The 19,952-nt window shown below is 37.7% G+C and overlaps 1 protein-coding gene across 1 annotated transcript in view; it reads right to left on the bottom strand.

The window, feature by feature from the left end:
• The window catches only part of PRRG1 (proline rich and Gla domain 1), an 84,321-nt gene extending 81,961 nt beyond the window's left edge, over positions 1-2,360 (bottom strand). Inside the window, exon 1 of the mRNA XM_028523054.2 lies at positions 2,228-2,360. The gene's annotated coding sequence lies outside the window, so the exon portion shown is untranslated. The remainder of the gene's footprint in view (positions 1-2,227) is intronic.
• Positions 2,361-19,952: the final 17,592 nt, after the last annotated feature.

Genomic DNA, 19,952 nt, shown 5'->3' with positions numbered 1-19,952 from the left:
GTTGAGGATATATGGGTGGAATCTAAACATATAGGACTGGAGTTTGAACAGGGTAGGAGATATTAATACATCCACATTTTGAAGTTAATTGCTACTGAAATTGTTTCTTATAAGAAAGACAGCAAATAAAAATAGCTACCATTTTTAGGTATTAGGACAATATATTTAGATACCATGGAGAGCTGTTAATATACCTTAACTCAGTTATCAGGTATTATAATTACCATTTTATAGATGAAGAAATTAATTAGAGAAAGAATTTTAATAGGTTGCCTCCAAATTCCATGCCCTTAACCACCATATTATTGTCTCTTGCATAAAGTGGGAAAGTCTCAGACACAACCCTAAGAAGACTGAGTGGAAATGACTGAGGCTGACTGGTCAAATAATTAGAGGAAAACCTAGAAATATGAGGAGGAAGTCTAGGTAAGGAAACTTTTAAAAAGGAAGTATAATCGTAGTGGTTTAGAATTTGTTTCTTCAGTAAGTGAGTCTAAAGATCACAGAGAATGAGAACTTTAATTAAAAAGTAACATGAGGCCCTGGCTGCCGTAGTTCAGTGGATTGAGCGCAGGCTGTGAACCAAAGTGTCGCAGGTTCGATTCCCAGCCAGGTTACATGCCTGGGTTGCAGGCCATGGCCCCCAGCAACCACACATTGATGTTTCTCTCTCTATCTCCCTCCCTTCCCTCTCTAAAAATAAATAAATAAAATCTTAAAAAAAAGTTACATGAAGAAAAAGTGATTTTATATTTAGTTGGAGAAGGGGTAAAATTAAATGAGGGATAAAAAATAGAAGTTAGTAACAGCCAGATATGTTCTCTGCTTTGAAGGCACAGAAACCTGTTCACTTCATGCTTGGGTTGGGGGGAATTGTGCCTTTAAATACACTTCGGATCTGAAAGTAAATGTTTATAAAACAGAATTCACAATCAAGGGAAAAGGGTGGAGGAGGAGGAAGTTCAGTTTTTGTTGTATTAAGTTAAACAAATGAGTATAAAAGCAACATCTATGATTGAGAACACATATATTGTTTTTCATAGAGATCTAAGTTTGAAAATGAAAGCCATGGAACTTTATCAAATATTGCAATATTTGTCCTATATTCCCAGTATCATTCTTAAGGGTTCTAAAGTGAGTCTGCCAAAAACTTGCCACCATCTACACACACATATCCAATAATCCACTCTTGACTGAAACAATCAACAGCACCCTAATCAACGTTTCACTTAGCCTGACTTCAGCACCTTCACATCCTTCAAAGTCTGGCTTTATTTATAGTATAACTATCACAAGGATTAAGTTAGCTCTTAGTTTTGACACTCCACCTCTTCACCCTTTCGTTCAATTATTTCCTCTTAAATATCATTAGTTTCGCACTTCTCCTGAAGGGACATTTAAAGAAGACATAAACAGCCCGATCACAAAACCAATGGCTGCAGCCAAAGTCTGAGCACACAGATTTCCAATCATATCCCTCTTAAGGCTGTTCCGACAACTGATCAACATGAGCGGATGAGGAAGAAAGAAAAAAACTGAGGCAAGAATGTCGTTCCCTTCCTTCCACTTTCCCCATGCCAGCCTCCTTGGCTCCCCGCCCCCTAAGGCCACACAACGGCCTCGTAGGACCCCCTCCACCGATCCGCCCCCGCTGTCACTCGCCACAGCTTAGAAAACAGTCGTCGCCTTTGTTAAAATGTCCATGAGCACAATGGACCAGAAGAAGATGGGACACATTCCCTGGGGCTGGGTGAAGGAAAGTCACTCGAACACCACACCCTCCTTGGCGCTAGCCTGGGGCAATAGACCACGTCCCCTAAATTCTCTTCCCCGCCAAGAGGAACGTTATTGGCAACTCTGCACTCTGTGACGGCAGCACGGGGGAAGGGATGGCCTGGGACGCCTCTCAGGGGCACCAAGCGGGGGTACTGAACTTGAAGCTGGGACACCCTCCAGTGCACTTGCCAAGCATCGCCATCCTGCCAAGCCTGAGTATGGACTTTCAGCCTCTGGAGCCCTTTCCTTCAATTTTTCCTCTTACACTTACCCTCACCCACTCCTGCCACCACGCACTCTGCTTCCCACGCGGCGGGAGCCGCCAGACACTGTCAAGCAGCACGGCCAACCCCTTTGCTTCCCGTCCAGCCGCTTTCTTCTTACAGACCGAAAGCTCCCGGGACAGCTACCCGCACACACCCCAAGCCCTCTTGTGACGCTCGGGCCGAACCTCGTTCCTCAGCTGCGAACCCCGCGCGGCCACCTCACCGCGCGCCCCGCGCCTCTACTCCGCTCACGGCCAGCCGCGCCTGCGCGCTCCCACTGCCACGGAGCCCAGTAGGTGCCGGGAGCCCGGAGCCGTTTGGTAGGGCGGTGGGACGCGGTGGAGGCGGGGCAAGGGCGGAGTTCAGAGAGGGGCGGGGCCAGGCTGGGTGGGAAAGGGAGGGACGGGGCCTCCACCGCCCGGGTCCGGAAGACCGAGCGTTCAGAGCAGTAGGCAAGAGCTTTCTACACTTGGGGTCTATTTATAGCAACACTGGAAGAGAAGTGGTCGAGGTCTCTCGGTGCACCTCCACACTCACTGTCGAGAAAGTCCGGCTTTGCTTGGCCAAGCTAGCCAGACCCCGGGGCACCACACCTTTCCCTGGAGCCACCTTGGATCCTCACTAGCCTTTCATTCTTTTACATGCCTGTCTCCCCAGACCGTATCCACTCCAGGGCATTTCTCCTTAACGTGTACAGCCCTCAGCCCTCCAAAGGTGAGGGGCATGTAGACTTTCCACCCAAAGACCGCCTGTACAGGGCATGCTAGTTAATGTGTCTCTTTGCTGTGTGCAAGCCCAGAATAATGGTTGGTGACTATGCAACCACAGCCAACAGTTACAACTCAGCCCTAACCCTGAGAACAAACTCTATTACTGCTGTTTCTGGACTTTGGGTGACAACGATCTGCTCTTTTCTTAAAAAGAGTCTTGAGCAAACATATACGAATATCTTGGGAAGAAGAACATGGTTTGTCAAATAAGATCCATCTTTGACTCTGCTTTTTAGGTAGCCACCTTAGAATTTGAGCCTTCTAAAAGCCCCTCTGAGAAACAGAATACTCCACTTGTGTTGTGTGGAATTTGCCCTAATGGTTTCAGGTTTTCCGGCATTTGGCATTTTAAGAAGCCTAACTTGATTATTATTCTATCTGCATGCATGCTTAGTTTTAAGTTCTATGCTTTTCTGTTTAGAATCTGGTCAGCTGTGAGAATCTCACATGCCTTCAGATCAGCTATTAAAAGAAATACACCTGAGTGAATCCAAAGTGAATTGGCCTGTGGGCCTGAGTGCAAATTATTTTCCCTTCTTTTTACTTTAGTTATTATGGAATTGAGAAACATTTGGCTTGTTAAGAATAAAGGAATTGCCACAGGGCCAACCAGTAGTCCTTCCAAGCAAGTATTTTGACTGGGATAGGAGCATTTTGAGGGGAGAGCCTGTTAAAGACCTGAATATCTTGAAATTCTTTATTAAACCTCTGTGGTCCTTCCATTTGTTTATTTTATGAACCAGACTTTCTTAAACTTATTTCTAATTCTCACTTGTCAAATAAGCGTAGGGGGATTGTAGTGAGGACATATTACAAGAGGGTATGTGTATTGGTAAATGTAGGCACAGACTCTGAAGGATAGTGAATAAATGCCAGTAACTAGGGCCTTGTCCTATTCATTTCACTAATAAAATGTTTCACATACAGAAGGTGCTAAAAATATATATTGGGTTAATAAAGGATATGTTTGCATTCTTAATAGATGTGTGTATATGTTTGTTAACTTTCATTTGATTACTGAGTTTATTTTCTTATTTTATGTCTGAATTTGTCAGGATAAATTGTTTGAAGTGATCAAAAGTAAAATAAGTGGCTCAGGCAAAAAGAGAAAGTTACTGTGTAACCCAAGTTGCAAAGGCCAAGTCTATGACTGGCCTTAGGAATAAACTGAACCAGTAACAGCAATGCTTCAAATTCCAGGTTAGGCTTTCAACCCAGCCTCTCCCAGCAGGGTCATGCTTTTAGAACCTCTGAAAGTCATGTTCTGTAGGCTTAAAACCATGGCCTCTGACATATTATGAGCTCACACCTACCAAATTGTTACCTGACAGAATGTGCCTCTCTACTTTCAGTTCCAATTTCTATACTATCAGATAAAGAGCATGATTGGGTGAGACTGGGTAACAACCATTCTTGGAGAAAAAGTGCATGTGTGACATAACAATTTTACCCCCACAGAACCACATAGTGGAGAAAAAAAGTGAAGGAAACTTCCTAAATGAAAACCAAGTTAGGGGGAGATGCTTTTCCAGAAGAAGAGAAAAGTGCTAGACAGGAAAAAAAATGTTTGCTATGGAACATGTATATTTAAGGAATACGGTCTTGGAACTACCTTTTTCTATTCTATTATTCTATACCTTTTCCTCTCTCTTATTCTATTAGCCAGTCTTCTTAATAATATCTCTATATTTGTTTTCTGTGGCTGCTGTAAAAAATTTACCACAAACTTAATGTCTTAATACAACACAAATTTATTATAGCTCTAGAGGTCAGAAGTCTGAAAAGAGTCACACTGAGCTAAAATCAAGGTGTCAGCAGAGTTGAATCCCTTTATGGAGACTTTAAAAGAGAATCCTTTTCCTTGACTGCCCCATATTCTAGAGGTCATCCACTTTCCTTGGTTCATTGTCCCCTTCCATCTTCAAAGCCAGTAATTAACTTGGACACACCTCTTCCACATTTAGGGACCCTTGGAATTACATTGGGTTTATTCAGATAATACAAAATAATCTCCCTGTTTTAAGGTCAGCTGATTACCAACCTTCAGTCCTGATTACCATCTGTAACTTTAATTCTCCTTTGCTATGTACTATAAAACTTCCATAGGTTTTGGTATTAGCACATGGTCATAGGGGTGGGGACATATTATTATCCCTGCCACCGTCTTTTTTTTTTTTTTTTTTTTTTTCAGAAAAACAACAGAGTGTAAGTCATTGGTTCCCAAACTGGAACACTTGTAAAAATACTGGTATCTGGATACCACCCCCATATATTATTATTTAATTGGCCTGGAGTCCCTTGGCCCTCTAAACACACACACACACACACACACACACACACACACGATTAGATCAGGATGGAGCATCTCACCCATGCTGGGCCAGTCAGAGAATCTCCCTGGGGATGTAATAGAATAAGAAGGGGGAATTAGTAAAACTGGATGTCTGGAGCTATAATATCTCAATTTGGGAGCTTATGCCATCAGGAGAAGTAAGAGAAAAAAACAAGTCTGGAGAGGAAGAGACAAAGAGAGGCAGACAGAGTGGAACTGAGCCTAGATCCTCAATGGTTGTCTGCCTCCTGTTTAAGTAGCATTTTTACCCCAGGTTTCTATGAGGTACCACTGCATTCTTAAAAAGTCTCCTGTTTTACTGAAGCTATCTCAAATTGTTCTCTCTTGCATAAACCCCAAAATGTTCTAATTAATATATAATGTGAGCTTAATTTTCTCCCAATTACTGTTTTATGATATGCTTCTTGTTTGAGAAATAAGGTAAGTTTAAGAACCAAACTGTCAAAATTGGTATTCCAACTACGTCTAATTCACTAGCACTGTGTCTCCTGGTTATCCCATAGTCTTTCACTCATCCTCCTCTTAATAGTTACTCAAAGGCCCAGAAGGAGCCTCACAAATCATCTTAGCCTAATCTTCATTCAATAGTCCAGTCTCCCCAAGACACACATGTTGGGAGTAGATCCAGTTCTCTGCTTGACTGATGTCAAGTAAATATGAATAACCTGCAAATCAAATCTCTAGCCCTCACCTTTCTCCTTATCTTTAGATCTATAGTTGTAGATAACTAATGGATCATTTCTCCTCAATTCATAAGAAGCAAAACTCAATTTTTCTTCCAAACTCTGCCTTTCCTCCTGCATTTTCTTTCCTTCTTAATGAAACCATTATAGACCAGATGACATACTAGAAATGGTAAAATCACTGATGAGCTCTTTTTTTTGATCCTCAGTTGCTGATTAATTCTACCCTGAACATGTCTTACATGTTAATTACTCTTCCCAGGATCACTTCAGATTCATAACCAATCACCTGACATATAACATGATCTCCCAACTAGTTTCCCTGTCATTAGTTTCTCCCAAATACAGCCCTTCTCAAATCTGCCAGATGTCTTTATAAACAGAAATATGATTAAGCCACTGGACTTCTTTAAAACTTTTCATGGCTCACAGCCATTTTAATATAAAATACAAACTCCTAAGCACAAATTTTCTAATTATCTGGCTTTAGTGCATCTTTGCAAACTCATTCCCCTACCCATCACATGCGTCCTAAGCTACTCTCTGTATTTGCCTTATACTTTCAACCTGCTAGGACTTTTCTATTTTCTCTATATGACAGACACATTTTTGAAGACCCAGTTCAAAAGATACCACTGTGTAAAGTCTTCCCAGTTCCACTTCACACAAAGCAAATTAGTTATTGCTACTCCCCTTGCTATTCTAGTACTTATATCCTTCTTATTATTTTTTTCTCTTTTTATTGAATTTATTGGGGTGACACTAGTAAACAAAATTATACAGGTTTCCAATGCACAATTCTACAACACATCATCTGTACACTGTATTGTGTGTTCACTACCTTAAGTCAAGTCTCTGTCCATCACCATTTATCCCCCCCCAATAGCCTCCGTTACATTCCTCTAACCCCCTCCTCTGGCAATCACTGTTGTCCCTGTCCATGAGTTTTTCTCTTTTTTTCTTTGTTGCTCAATCACTCCACCTTCTCACCCAGCCCCACCCCGACCCTGACAGGTATCAGCCTGCTCTCTATCTATGAGCCTGTCACTATTTTGCCTTTTAATTCATTCAGATTCCACATATGAATGAAATCATATGGTACTTGTTGTTCTCTGACTGGCTTATTTCACTTAGCATAATGCTCTTCAGGTGCATTCATGCTGTGGCAAAGGATAAAATCTCCTTTTTTTTTTTTTTTACAACTGAGTAGTATTCCATTGTGTAAATGTACCACAGCTTTTTATCTACTCATCTGCTGATGGAAAAAATTCTTGTGGAAAAAAAGGAAGAAGGAGATTTCATGCTGTCTTTTGCTCATGATTTGCCTGATCACCTTGTGTTAAAAATCATTTCACTTATTAGTTCTCCAACTTCCAATCCAATAGTTTATGCCAAACACTTGTTTCAAGAACTGGTTCAAACACTCAGGCTCAGAAAGAGTTTAGGGGTACATGCCCTGATTGACTCTGTACTCTGACAAATACTTTCCTGTAGGAATTTTTATCACCTATGTGTTTAATCCATACTGATGATATCATTTTAGTTTATCCTGACTTTCTCATATTGTTCCATATGTTTACATTTTTAATCCTATGTGGTTGGTAAAGTGCAAGGAAGAAGGGTTTACTTTTTGTATTTCTTTTGTAGCTTCTCAGAAAATCTTGATAAACATATAAGTAGCATGATAGATCACATGATGGGCTATTAAACAAGGATCATTTAACTTAAAAGAATTCAAATCCTGTGCTCTAATGACAATAAAATTAAATTAGAAATAAATATATCTATACAAAATCAATATATATGGAAATTAAATAATTTAAGAATAAGATGTTTTATATGTTAGCACATAATTGGAAAATAAGAATTTAAAAACACTTTAACAATCACTTCAGAAAGTATAAAATTATTAGAAAAAGTTAAGAAAAGATATGCAATACCTCTTTATTATAAACTACAAAACATTGCTCATTAGAAATTCAGGAAGAACTAACTAAATGGAAAGATATACCATGTTCATGGATTGGAAGACTCAATAGTGTTAAGATATTCTGCCAAAATTTGATTTTAAGGCCAACGCACTCCCAATAACAATCCCAGCATACTTTTAAAAATTAGTCAAATGATTGTGAAATGCATATAGAAAAATAAAGGCATATGGAAATACAAAGGAATAACCTAGATTATCCAAAGCAATTTTGAAAATATCCAAAAGCAAACTTAGAGGACTTATGATAATGAACTTTTAAGACCTAGTATAATGTCATAGTAATCAAGACAGTTTGGCATAAAGATCAATAAAAGTATCAAAGGAATTGAATAGAGAACCCAGAAATGCCCCCTCTTATATGGTCATTTAATATTTTATAAAAAAGCCAAGGCAATCCATTGGGGACAAAACAGGCTTTTCCTTGAATAGTGCTGGAACTACTGGATATTCACATGCAAAAAAAATGAAGCTTGATTCCTACCTCACAGAATAAACAAAAATTAATTTAAGATGGAACATAGACCTAAATGTAAAGAGTAAAACTCTAAATGTTTTATTTGAAAACAGAGTATCTTTGTGAATTGGAGATAGGCAAGGATTTCTAACACAGAACAAAAAAAAAACCCAATAACTATAAATGAAAACAATGGTAAATTAGACTGCAGAAAAAATTTAAACCTTTGTTCACCAAGAGATATTTAGAAAATTCATGAACAATCTTCAGGCTGGAAAATTTACAAAATATATATGTCATAAAATAATGATATCAGTATACATACAGAATTCTAGAACTCAATGATAAAAGGAAAAGAGCTATTTGAAAATGGACCAAAAATTTGAGTAGAACCCTCACAATGGATGAGATACAAATGTCCAATGGGCACATGGCAATGTGTCCAACATCATTAGTCATTAGGGAAATGCAAAATATAACCACAATTAGCTAAAAAAGCACACTCACCAGTTTGGCCAAAACTGAAAAGACTTACACCACCAAATGTTAGTGAAGATATGAAGCCAACGGAACATTCATACGTTGTTGGTGGGAGTGAAACCTCACAATTCCCTTTATCAGTATTTACTCAAGAGAAATGGAATCAAATATATACCAAAAAAGGACTAGTACAAGAAGTGTCATGGCAACCTGAAATTGGAAACACAGGTGTCCATCAGTAAGACAATGAGTAACAAACAGAGGTATCTTCATAGAATGAGATATTCCTCAGCAATAAAAAGGAATGAACCACTGAAACAAGTAGCAATGTGCATGGATTTGAAAAAATTATGCTGAGTAAAGAAAACCATACATGGAAAAGTATATATAATTCTATTCACATGAATTTCTAGAACAGGCAAACATCATCAATGGTGGGTGGGGGGAAGAGAATGGTATTTTCCTGTGGAGTGTTGGGAGATTGAGAAGTGGGAGGGGGGCACAAGATAACTTTATGAAGTGTTAACATTCTGAATTCTGGTTGTACAGATGTGTGTATTTGTGGAAACTCCTTAAGTGGTACACTCAAGACATTTGCATTATAAAGAAATTTTACCTCAAAAAATATAACCCAATATTAAACCTAATTAATTCTAGTGTATGTTAGGGGAAATATACTGATGTATACAATCTACTTTCAAATGCATTAAAATAATTTGAACTGATACAAGGATAGAGAAATGGATAGTTGGATATATAAATATGATAAAGCAAGTAAAATTAAATATTATTTGTAGAATCTAGGCGGTGAGTGTTCACTATAAAATTCTCCCTATTTTTCTGTATGGTTGAAAATTGTTACAGTAAAATGTTAGAAAATTACTCAGTAAAGTGTGGCATTATTTATGGAGATGTTAACTGAATTTTTTTTTTGCTATTCATAGTTTTGGCTGCAGAATACCAGAGTTAGTTACATGATAATTATGACTGCCTTTTTATGTGAAGATTAACTTATTTAAATCTTTAGATTATCCATAGAACCACTATTCATATTTTTAAAAATATCTTAAGATGGACTTGAAATTCCTGTATATATCTGCAGAATTCAGTCTGTCTGTTCATATATCTGTATAAAAATATACTTGAGATAATATCATCTGATCATGATGAATAGAGTGTGGCTTTATATTTCTAATGTCCATGACTTGTTTTGATTACAACTTTCATTATATCACAGAGTAATTAAAAAACATTGTTATCACCCTCCTGAATTCAGTAAAAAAGATATGTAGAAAATATTTCATTTTAAATGTATGCTTTATATAGTTCACTGATGTAAAAGTTATATTTTAAATAATCCATCACATTCAGGAAATGTGAGGTGTTTCATCAGTCATTACAACTGGGTTGTACAGAGCCTCTTGGAATATACTTTGCAACAGGGATAAAATGCTAATCCTCAAAGAAAGTGAAAACTAATAGAGAATACTGCTTTGGTATCTTAATACATGCTTGCAATAATACAAATATGACTTCAAAAGTATGAGTTTTAAGTTAATGCAAAATATGAGTGAAATTTTATGGTTAGGTACCTCAGCAATTTTAGTGCCAATTTTATTGTTATATTTGGGAACATAGGAATGAATATTTATGTAATTGTCTCTAAAAATAATGTAAATCAATTTTTCAATATCTATATTTTTAAAATCCTTTGCTATAATCATAATTTGTTATTAAAAATTAACAACTGAAGAATTTGGTAATATACAGGGTCTGGCAGAAGTAACACCTGCTTGAGTGTGGTTGGTAGGGTAATAATATGGGTGTAATAATTTATGGTTTCATTTTGAACATTTCCCCTAAAGTGTCATATGGTGTGCTTGAGTGTGATATTATTATGTTACAGAATTACATGCTTGTGACTTTGTAATAAAAAGATTTTATAATAAAAAGGGGTATAATTTCTGCCAGTCCCTGGATATTCAATAAAAGATATAAAAGCTTTCAATGATAAAAAAAATTAAATTATGTAAGGGCCTGAAAAATCAGAAAAATTCTTATTCTAATAAAACATATTGGGGGAATGTATATTATCCTAGCTCTCTTTGATAGCCATTCAGGTGCATCTCTCATATCTTCCTTGAAGGAAAAAAAATTGTTTTCCAGCTACAAGGAGTAGAGTTAGCTAGCAGCTTCCAGCTATACCACCTTCAAGATACAGCTCAACTTGGGGAAGGGGAGCAATGCATGATTCCCAGGAAACTCCCAACCAAGTGATTGAGTATGGTGGGGCACTGGCACCTGACCACTCCTACTCAATGTTGGACTCCTTTAAGGAACAATCTTGGCTCTGGAGCTCCCTCTTGGGTTGTCTGATATTTTATCAGATCTGCATTTTGGTCTGAAGCTTTCCTTGACCTGCTTCTTCCCCACTTTCCTTTCAAAAATGTCAAGTAGCATCTCAAGCTCAATGTTCTCTTTTCCCAACCTTGCTCTCTCCCCAACTTGCCTTTCACTAATATTACTTCTCCCTTTCTGGAAACGTCTTGTAATCCTGATTGCCTCAGAGTCTGCTTCCTGGAGGACCCACACAGGTACTCTCTAAGCCCTAACCTCATCACATTTGGATAATCTCCTTGGTGGCTAAACATTTCTCAATTGTCAGGGAAAAATCATCAATATTTGTACCATATTTCTAATATTAAAATAAAAGATAGAGTTCCAGCCAAGATGGAAGCGTAGGTAGAAACACTTCACTTCCTCACACAACTGAAAGGATACCAACCAATCTAAAACAAAAAACAACCAGAACTGCCAGAAAATCAATCTGCATGGAACTCCAATAACCAAGGAGTTGAAGAAACATTCACCCAGACTAGTAGGAGGGGCAGATATGGGCAGCCAAGCAGAGAGGACTAATAGCAAAGCAGCGGACCTCACAGGCAAGGTGGTTCTGCCTGAGAGGATGCTGTAAGGCTGCAGACTACATAGGCAAGGCAGGGCTGGCTGAATGGGAAAAGAAAGACTCAAAGCTGGCTGTAAACTACCACAGGGTTGCCACGGGTAGGAGAAGCTCTCAGTCTCACATGAGGGAGTTTGTTGGAAAGCGGGGCTTGAGTGGAGCAAGGGAGCCACGTTGTTCTCTCTCTGACCCCTTCCCCACAGACAGCACCACAACGCAGCAAAGAGGATTGCCTCACCTGGGTGAATACCTAAGGCCCCACTGCCTTACAACATAACAGGTGCACTGAGACACAAAAATATGGCCCAAATGAAAGAACAGATCACAACTCCAGAAAAAGAGCTAAATGATTAGGAGAGCGCCAACCTATCTGATGGAGAGTTCAAAACGCTGGTAATTAGGATGCTCACAGAACTGATGGTGCTTGGTTGCAAAATGAAGGAACAAATGAAGGCTACCCAAAGTGAAATAAAGCAAAATATTCAGGGAACCAACAATGACAAAAAGAAAACCAGGACTCAAATTAACAATTTGGAACAAAAGAAAGAAATAAACACCCAACCAGAACAGAATGAAGAAACAAGAATTCAAAAAAGTGTAGAGAGTCTTACAAACCTCTGGGACAACCTGAAATGTTCCAATATCCAAATTATACGGGTGCTGGAACGAAAAGAACAACAGCAAGAAATTGAAAACTTATTTGAATAATGAAGGAAAACTTCCTCAATCTGGAGAAGGAAATAGACTTCCAGGAAGTCCAGGAAGCCCAGAGAGTCCCAAAGAAGTTGGACCCAAAGAGGAACACATCAAGGCACATAATCATTAAGTTACCCAAGATTAAAGATACAGAGAGAATACTAAAAGAAGCAGGAAAAAGAGGAGACAGTTACCTACAAAGGAGTTCCCATAAGGCTATCAGCTGATTTCTCAAAAGAAATCTTGCAGGCAAGAAGGGGCTGGAAAGAAGTACTTGAAGTCATGAAAGGCAAGGATTACTCTATCCAGCAAACCTATCATTTAAAATGAAAAGGCAGATAGAGTGCTTCACAGATAAGGTCAAGTTAAAGAAGTTCATCATCACCAAGCCCTTATTATATGAAATGTTAAAGGGATTTATCTAAGAAAAAGATCAAAACTATGAACATTCAAACAACAACATACTCACAGCAATCAACAAATGAACCTAAAAGAAACAAGAAACAGCGAAAACAAAAACTAAGCAAACAACTAGAATAGAAACAGAATCAGAGAAATGGACATCACATGGAGGGATTTCAGTGGGGAGAAGGGAGGAAGGAATGGGGAGGAAGGTACAGGGAAAAAGAAGCATAATTAGTAGACATAAAATAGATGGGGAGAAAAAAATTGTATAGGAAACAGGGGACTCAAAGGACCTATATGTACAACCCATGGACATGAACTTGGGGGGATGCTGGAGGTTTGGGGGGCAGGGCAGTGGGGGATAAAGGGGGAAAATTGGGAAAATTAATACCATAATCAATAAAAATACTTAAAAAACTAATTAAGCAGTAATTTTACTTTTAAAAGCCATTTAAGAACCTTGGTAGTGGAGATTTTCAAAATTGAATTTGGGAAGTTATAGTATGCATGGCTCATTCCTTAAAAAAAATGTATTTAAAGCTTAAAAAAAAATCTTGTGCCTTGCCCAGTGTGGCTCAGTTGGTTGGAGTGTTATCTGAAAGGTTACGGATTCGATGCTGGATCAGGGTACATGCCTAGGTTACAGATTTGGTCCCAGCAGGGGCACATTCAAGAGGCAACTGATTGATGTTTCTCTCTTACACTGACGTTTCTCTCTCTCTCTCTCTCCTTCCCTTCCCTTCTCTCTAAAATCAATAACTATGTCCTTGGATGAGTATGAAAAAAAAGAAAGAAAAGAAAGAAGAAAAAGCTTGCCTCCCACCTGGCTTCTGTCTTTCCCTCCTTTGCTCTTCTCTTCTTTATAATCTTTTCCCTTTCTTCTCTCAGTTATGCTTCTCTATAAATTATTCAAAGATTCTATATAAGTTCTTGAGTTTTATGGTCATTTCTTATTCAGTTTTGAACTCAGTAATAAATAAAACCCCTGCTTGAATGATCATTTTTTCTGTTATCAATTGTAAATGGAAGGGCAGTACTTATTTGGAAAAAAATGCTAAATTTACATATAAAATGTATGATGAAAATAAATATAAACAGAATAATTTATTTTTCTTGTATGTAGTAGAGGAATTTGCCAGATTGCTCTCTCTCAACATGGGCCACAAAATTAGATTAATTAGTTTTACCTCATGCTGTTGATTTCCACCTCTAAGAACACTCAAAGCACTGGCTACTCCCCCACAGGTCTCTTAGGGCTAATGTTATTAGTCTTTGGGGTAACATCAGATTTTCTGTATTGGGGGCTTACGAGCTATCTCTCAATTTTTTCTATCAAGGAACTAGTAGTATGAGAGGTTTTTCTTTTAAAAAATATTTTATTTATTTATTTATTTTTTTTTTTATTTTAATTATTGTTCAACTACAGTTTTCTGTCTTTTACTCCCATCCCAGCCCACTCCTCAAGCCCTCTCCATCTCCCCCTGCCTGTTTCCACCACCCTCCTTGTTTTTGTTCATGTGTCCTTTATACTTGCTCCTGCAAATGCTCCCCATTTTCCCCTGAAATTTCCTTCCCTCTCTCCTCTGGTCACTGTCAGCCTATTCTCTATTTCAGTGTCTTTGGTTACATTTTGCTTGTTTGTTTGTTTTGTTGATTAAGTTCCTGTTAAAGGTGAGATCATATGGTCTTTGTCTTTCACTACCTGGATTATTTTGCTTAGCATAAAGCTTTCCAGCTCCATCCATGCTATAGCAAAGCGCAGGAGCTCCTTCTTTCTTTCTGCTGCGTAGAATTCTATTGTGTAAATGTAACATAGTTTTTTGATCCATTCATTTACTGATGGGCACCTGGGTTGCTTCCAGCACTTGGCTGTTGTAAATTGTGCTGCTATGAACATTGGGGTGCATAGGTTCTTTTGGATTGGTGTTTCAGGGTCCTTAGGATATAATCCCAGCAGTGGAATTGCTGGGTAAAGAGGCAGATATATTTTTAGTTTTCTGAGATTTTTCTTGATCTAAGAGATTTTGCTTGTAGTTTATCACTTTCTTTCCTTCCCCCTAAAAAATGTTAGAACTACATACTGTTATAATATTTTTAGTTCTTTTCATTCATTTAGTTGCTCCATGCTCTTCTAATGTCAATGTATCAAATCTTCCATTCTCTCTATTTCTACAGACTGATTCCTCAGGTAGCCAGCTGTTCATGACTGTAGTGCATTTGTTGTCTATCTGCTTTCAAACATCATTAGGTATTTAGTGTAAAAGTTTTCTAGTAAACAGCAATAGAATGATGGGACTGAGTGTTTTTTTTTTAAATTTAGGGGTATTTTTCATATACTTTTTCTTGTATAAATTCCAGAAAAAATATATATAATTTAGAATACATTAATTTAATTAACTTATATTATAATGTATTATATATTATATAATATATAATTCTAGAAAATATTATATAGTACATTAAAAATATTTTTTTGCATGTAGCAACATTATCATTGATGTGTCCCCTATAGAAAGGGACATAAAAGAAAGAATAAACAAATGGAACCTCATCAAACTAAAAAGCTTCTGCATGGCTAAAGAAAACAGCATTAAAATGAGAAGAGAACCAACTATATGGGAAAACGTATTTGCCAATGATACTTCAGACAAGGGTTTGATCTCCAAAATACATAAAGAACTCACAGGACTCCACTGTAGGAAGACTAAAAACCCAATTAAAAAATGGGCCAAAGACTTTAACAGACACTTCTCAACAAGGACATACAGAGAGCCCAGAGACATGTGAGAAGATGCTCAGCGTCACTAGCCACCAGAGACATGCAAATTAAAACCACAATGAGATACCACTTTACACCAGTCAGAATGGCCATCATAAACAAATCAACAAACAAGTGTTTGAGAGGATGTGGAGAAAAGGGAACCCTAGTGCACTGTGGTGGAAATGCGTGCTGTTGTAGCCACTGTGGAAAACAGTATGGAATTTCCCCAGAGAATGAAAAATGGAACTGCTTTTTGACCCAGCAATTCCACTGCCAGGATTATATACTAAGAACCGTGAAACACCAATCCAAAAGAACCTATGAACCCCAATGTTCATAGCAGCACAATTTACAACAGCCAAGTGCTGGAAGCAACCTCAGTGCCCATCAGTAAATGAGTGGATCAAGAAACTATGGTACATTTACACAATGGAATACTACGTAGCAGAGAGAAAAAAGGAGTTCCTACCCTTTGCAACAGCATGGATGGAACTGGAGAGCATTATACCAAGTGAATTAAGCCAGGTTCTGAGGTACAAATATCATACAATCTCGCCTTTGACTGGAACATAATCAACAAAAGAAAAAAGCAAACAATATCTAATCAGAGACATTGAAATTAAGAACAATCTAACAATAGCCAGAGGGGAGGGTTTGGGGACGGTGTGGGGAAGGGTTTTCAGGAACTACTATAAGGGTCACATGGTCAAAACCAAGGGGGAGAGTGGAAGCAAGGGAGGGAAGTGAGTTTGGCTGGAGTGGTGGGGTGTGGTGGGGGGAAAATGCAGACAGTTGTAATTGAGCAACAATAAAATAATTTTTAAAAAATGAAAAAAAATATTTTTTGCACCCTGTTTCGTGTGGTTCAGTGGATTGAGAGCTGGCCTGTGAACCATAGGGTCATCAGTTTGATTACCAGTGAGGGCACATGCCTGGGTTGGTAAATCTCATAGACCTATAAAGTTTTGCTATTAGTATAGCAAAGTGGTGCTACATGAGTGAACTCTGCTATACAAAGCAATTGAAGATTCTGAAAAAATACTCCAAATAACACAAAACAGTGACTGAGAGGCATAGGAGAATAAACAATATGAACAACAACAAAAAGGTGGATGCTAGAGGGAATTTGAAACTTGGAAGAAGGAACAGGGCACAGTGCCAGTTTTCCATCTTTTAGCCTGGGGCCAGAATAAAGATATCTCTACATGGAGTGGCTAAAACTGATGGAAAATCTGTAGTATTTCCAGCCTGAGGGACCTGAGAAAGAAGTCCAGGGAAACCGCAGCCACTGGAAAGTAAGGAGTGACATTGGAAAAGAGACAGAAGAGGAGTACACTAATTTTTGTCCACAAACTTCTCTCGATTCTGTGACTGACCCCTGAACCACACATGGGCTGTGGTAGGCTTAAATTAATACAGCTAATTCTAAAAGAACTGAAATTTGAGATGTTATGATCTCAGGAGATTCAGACCATGAAGATTGAAACCAACCAAATAATACACCTGATTTTAAAACATACAAACAAAATATAAAAATCAACTCCAGAAGACTATAACAGAATCTGGAGTCTTCATGACATAACATTCACAATATCCAGGGTAAAATCCAAAATTACACAACAAAACATGAAAATGTGGGCCAATTTTTACAAGAAAATACAATCAGCAAAGACTAACCCTAAGATAACCCAATTGTCTAAATTATTAGATAAGGATATTAAAGAAGCTATTTTTCATATATATATATATATATATATATATATATATATATATATATGGAGAGAGAGAGACAGAGAGAGAATGAGAGAGGCTGATTAAAGGAGATTTTTAAAAATTATTTAAATATAAATAAATTTAAATAGAGATTAAAGCAGGTATTTTATTTTATTTTTATACTTTTTTATTGTAATTGTTGTCCCAGTACAGTTTTCTGTCTTTTACTCCAATCCCAGCTCACTCCTCAGTGCTCCCCACCTCCCTCCCATTTCTACCCCCCACTAGTTTTTGTCGACGTGTCCTTTATACTTAAAGCAGCTATTTTAATTATGCTCAGGGAAGTAAGTAAAAATACCCTCACAATGACTGACAGAAGTCTCAGTACATAGGGAGAAAAATCTAAGTAAAGAGTAATTGATTCACGTTCCTTCCTTAAAGGAGTTTAAAGTCTTACTAGGAAGTATTTTTAAATCTGCTCACATTTATCATGAAAAATGTAACACAAATAAAAATGTTTTTATTACAAATGATTTCTATATTGTAAGATGAGAGTATTGGGAAATATAATTTTATGACAATATTAAAATTCTTTGATAGGCATAATTATTTGTCATATCATGTCTGTTTTAATGATATAATTTCAACAGGCTTACACATTACAGTTAGAGTAACTCCATGCCAGTGATAAACATCTATTGTCCTCAAACTATTTATCACTCTCACTACTTTTCTTTTTTGTTTCCTCAGTTTTTTGTGTCATTTTTTTCCATTACCATTTAGCCCCCTTATACCCAACCCCTACCCCCAGCAGTCACCATCCTATCCTCTTGCAAATTTCTCTCAAAACCTATTTTCCTTAAGGGCAGTCTTTTCACTTCTCTCCCTTTAAGAAGCCATTTAGTTTGTATGGGAAAAATAAAGTTAATTATAAAGCAGTAAGTGAGTAGCAAGGGGAAAAACAAGGAGGCAGTTACTAAGGATACATAAATGTCACAGGAATCTTAGAGAAAGGAAAAGAGTTTTGAGCCATCCACTAAACAGATTAAATCTCTTTCTTAAATGATTATTCATTTTCTGGAAACAGTCTGTGAAATTCTATAAAATGTGTCAACCACTGCCATAACACTGCACTTTATGCATACTGAAAAGTTACATTGCTTTAAAGGATGAGAAAAAATTACAGTGGTGCTAAGAAGATGTACACTGCATTTTTGTTTTCCAACATTTTGTATTGGGCTACAGTAGCTCTTCATAACCTATTTATTATGGGATTGGCACTTTAATCCTATATGATGTCAGGCATCTTTCCTTTTTAACCAGATAATTCAATGAACACTCTAATTTTTGTTTTGTTTTCAATTCCATTTCAAAACTTACTGTGTGAATATTTTTCCTTCCTTTGTTCACACATATTCAACCATCCTCCAAAACCTAAAAAGAAAACTAGACAAAACACATAGTGATATCGTAGTGAACATCACTATGCTATTGTAGTTTTAAAAGGAGACATTTATTAATAACATGATCCTTCTCTATCTCTGCCCACTTTCTCCCTTGGCTATTGTTTTTTGAAATCCACAGGAGATTTTCCTATGGCTTCTTAGATATTTTTTTTCCTCACAATTCTCAGAACAATGAACAATTGTGTCCAAGGCTAAAGGAACAATGACACCTCTGCTTATTTTTCTGTTGTGTGATTCACTGCCTTCCTGATTCCCTTCCAGAGGCTTTTACTGTGTGAAAAGTTTGTTGCAAGCAGATGTACTAAAGTCACAGATTGCAAATATATTTGTAGTTTTATTTAGTTTGTCAGAACAGGGGTGAGACACCAAGTCTTTCCATAACGTTTTGATGAAACATGTTAACCCATTTCTGCTTTTTAAATTAAAGCCTGTGGAGGTGAAATGCCCATGGAGAGTGTCTGGGCTGTGAGTCTCCAAGGCCACCCCCACATTTGAAGACTCACTAGAAGGGTGCATGGGACTTAGCATATCCTTGTACACAGGGCTAAGATTTCTTACAATGATATAATATGGATAGACAGCCAGATCAAAATGGGAAAAGCCAGAAGCAGAACCTGAAAGAATCCATGTGTGCTTCCTTTTGCACTCTTCCTCCCATGAGAGGTTACTCAGAGCACAGACTTCCTCCAGCAACAAAAATGAAGCAACATATATGTGATGTTTCTGCCCAGGGAAGCCCATTAGAAACTCGGCATCTGGGCTTTTTACTGGGGGCTGGTCACTTAGATTCACTCTGCCAATGAAAAGCAAAATTCTACACTACCAAGAGGAGTTCAGCATAAACCAATTGTTTTTGTAAACAGTTTAGACACAGTTGAGCCATCTTTATCAGTTCTGGAAATGATTTGAACCCTCCTGAAACCTCCTTAAGTCATTCCATGACTACCCGTAAGTCAGAGTGAGCTCTAAGTGCAAACATTAAATTGTACAGCTGGCATTACCAATGTTAAGGTTATCAATGCTTACAGCCTGGTAAACATGGTAGACTTTCTCAAAAATATACTTCCTAGTCAAAGTACATTTTAAGGGGTTACTTCAGATTAAAGCAATTCAAATACATACATGCACACATTTAACACCAAGGAAAAAACACATCACAAATAAATGTACTTGAGTA

Source organism: Phyllostomus discolor, chromosome X (genome assembly GCF_004126475.2).
Source record: "Phyllostomus discolor isolate MPI-MPIP mPhyDis1 chromosome X, mPhyDis1.pri.v3, whole genome shotgun sequence".
Classification (NCBI taxonomy): Eukaryota; Metazoa; Chordata; class Mammalia; order Chiroptera; family Phyllostomidae; genus Phyllostomus; species Phyllostomus discolor.
This window is presented reverse-complemented; position numbering and strand designations above follow the sequence as displayed.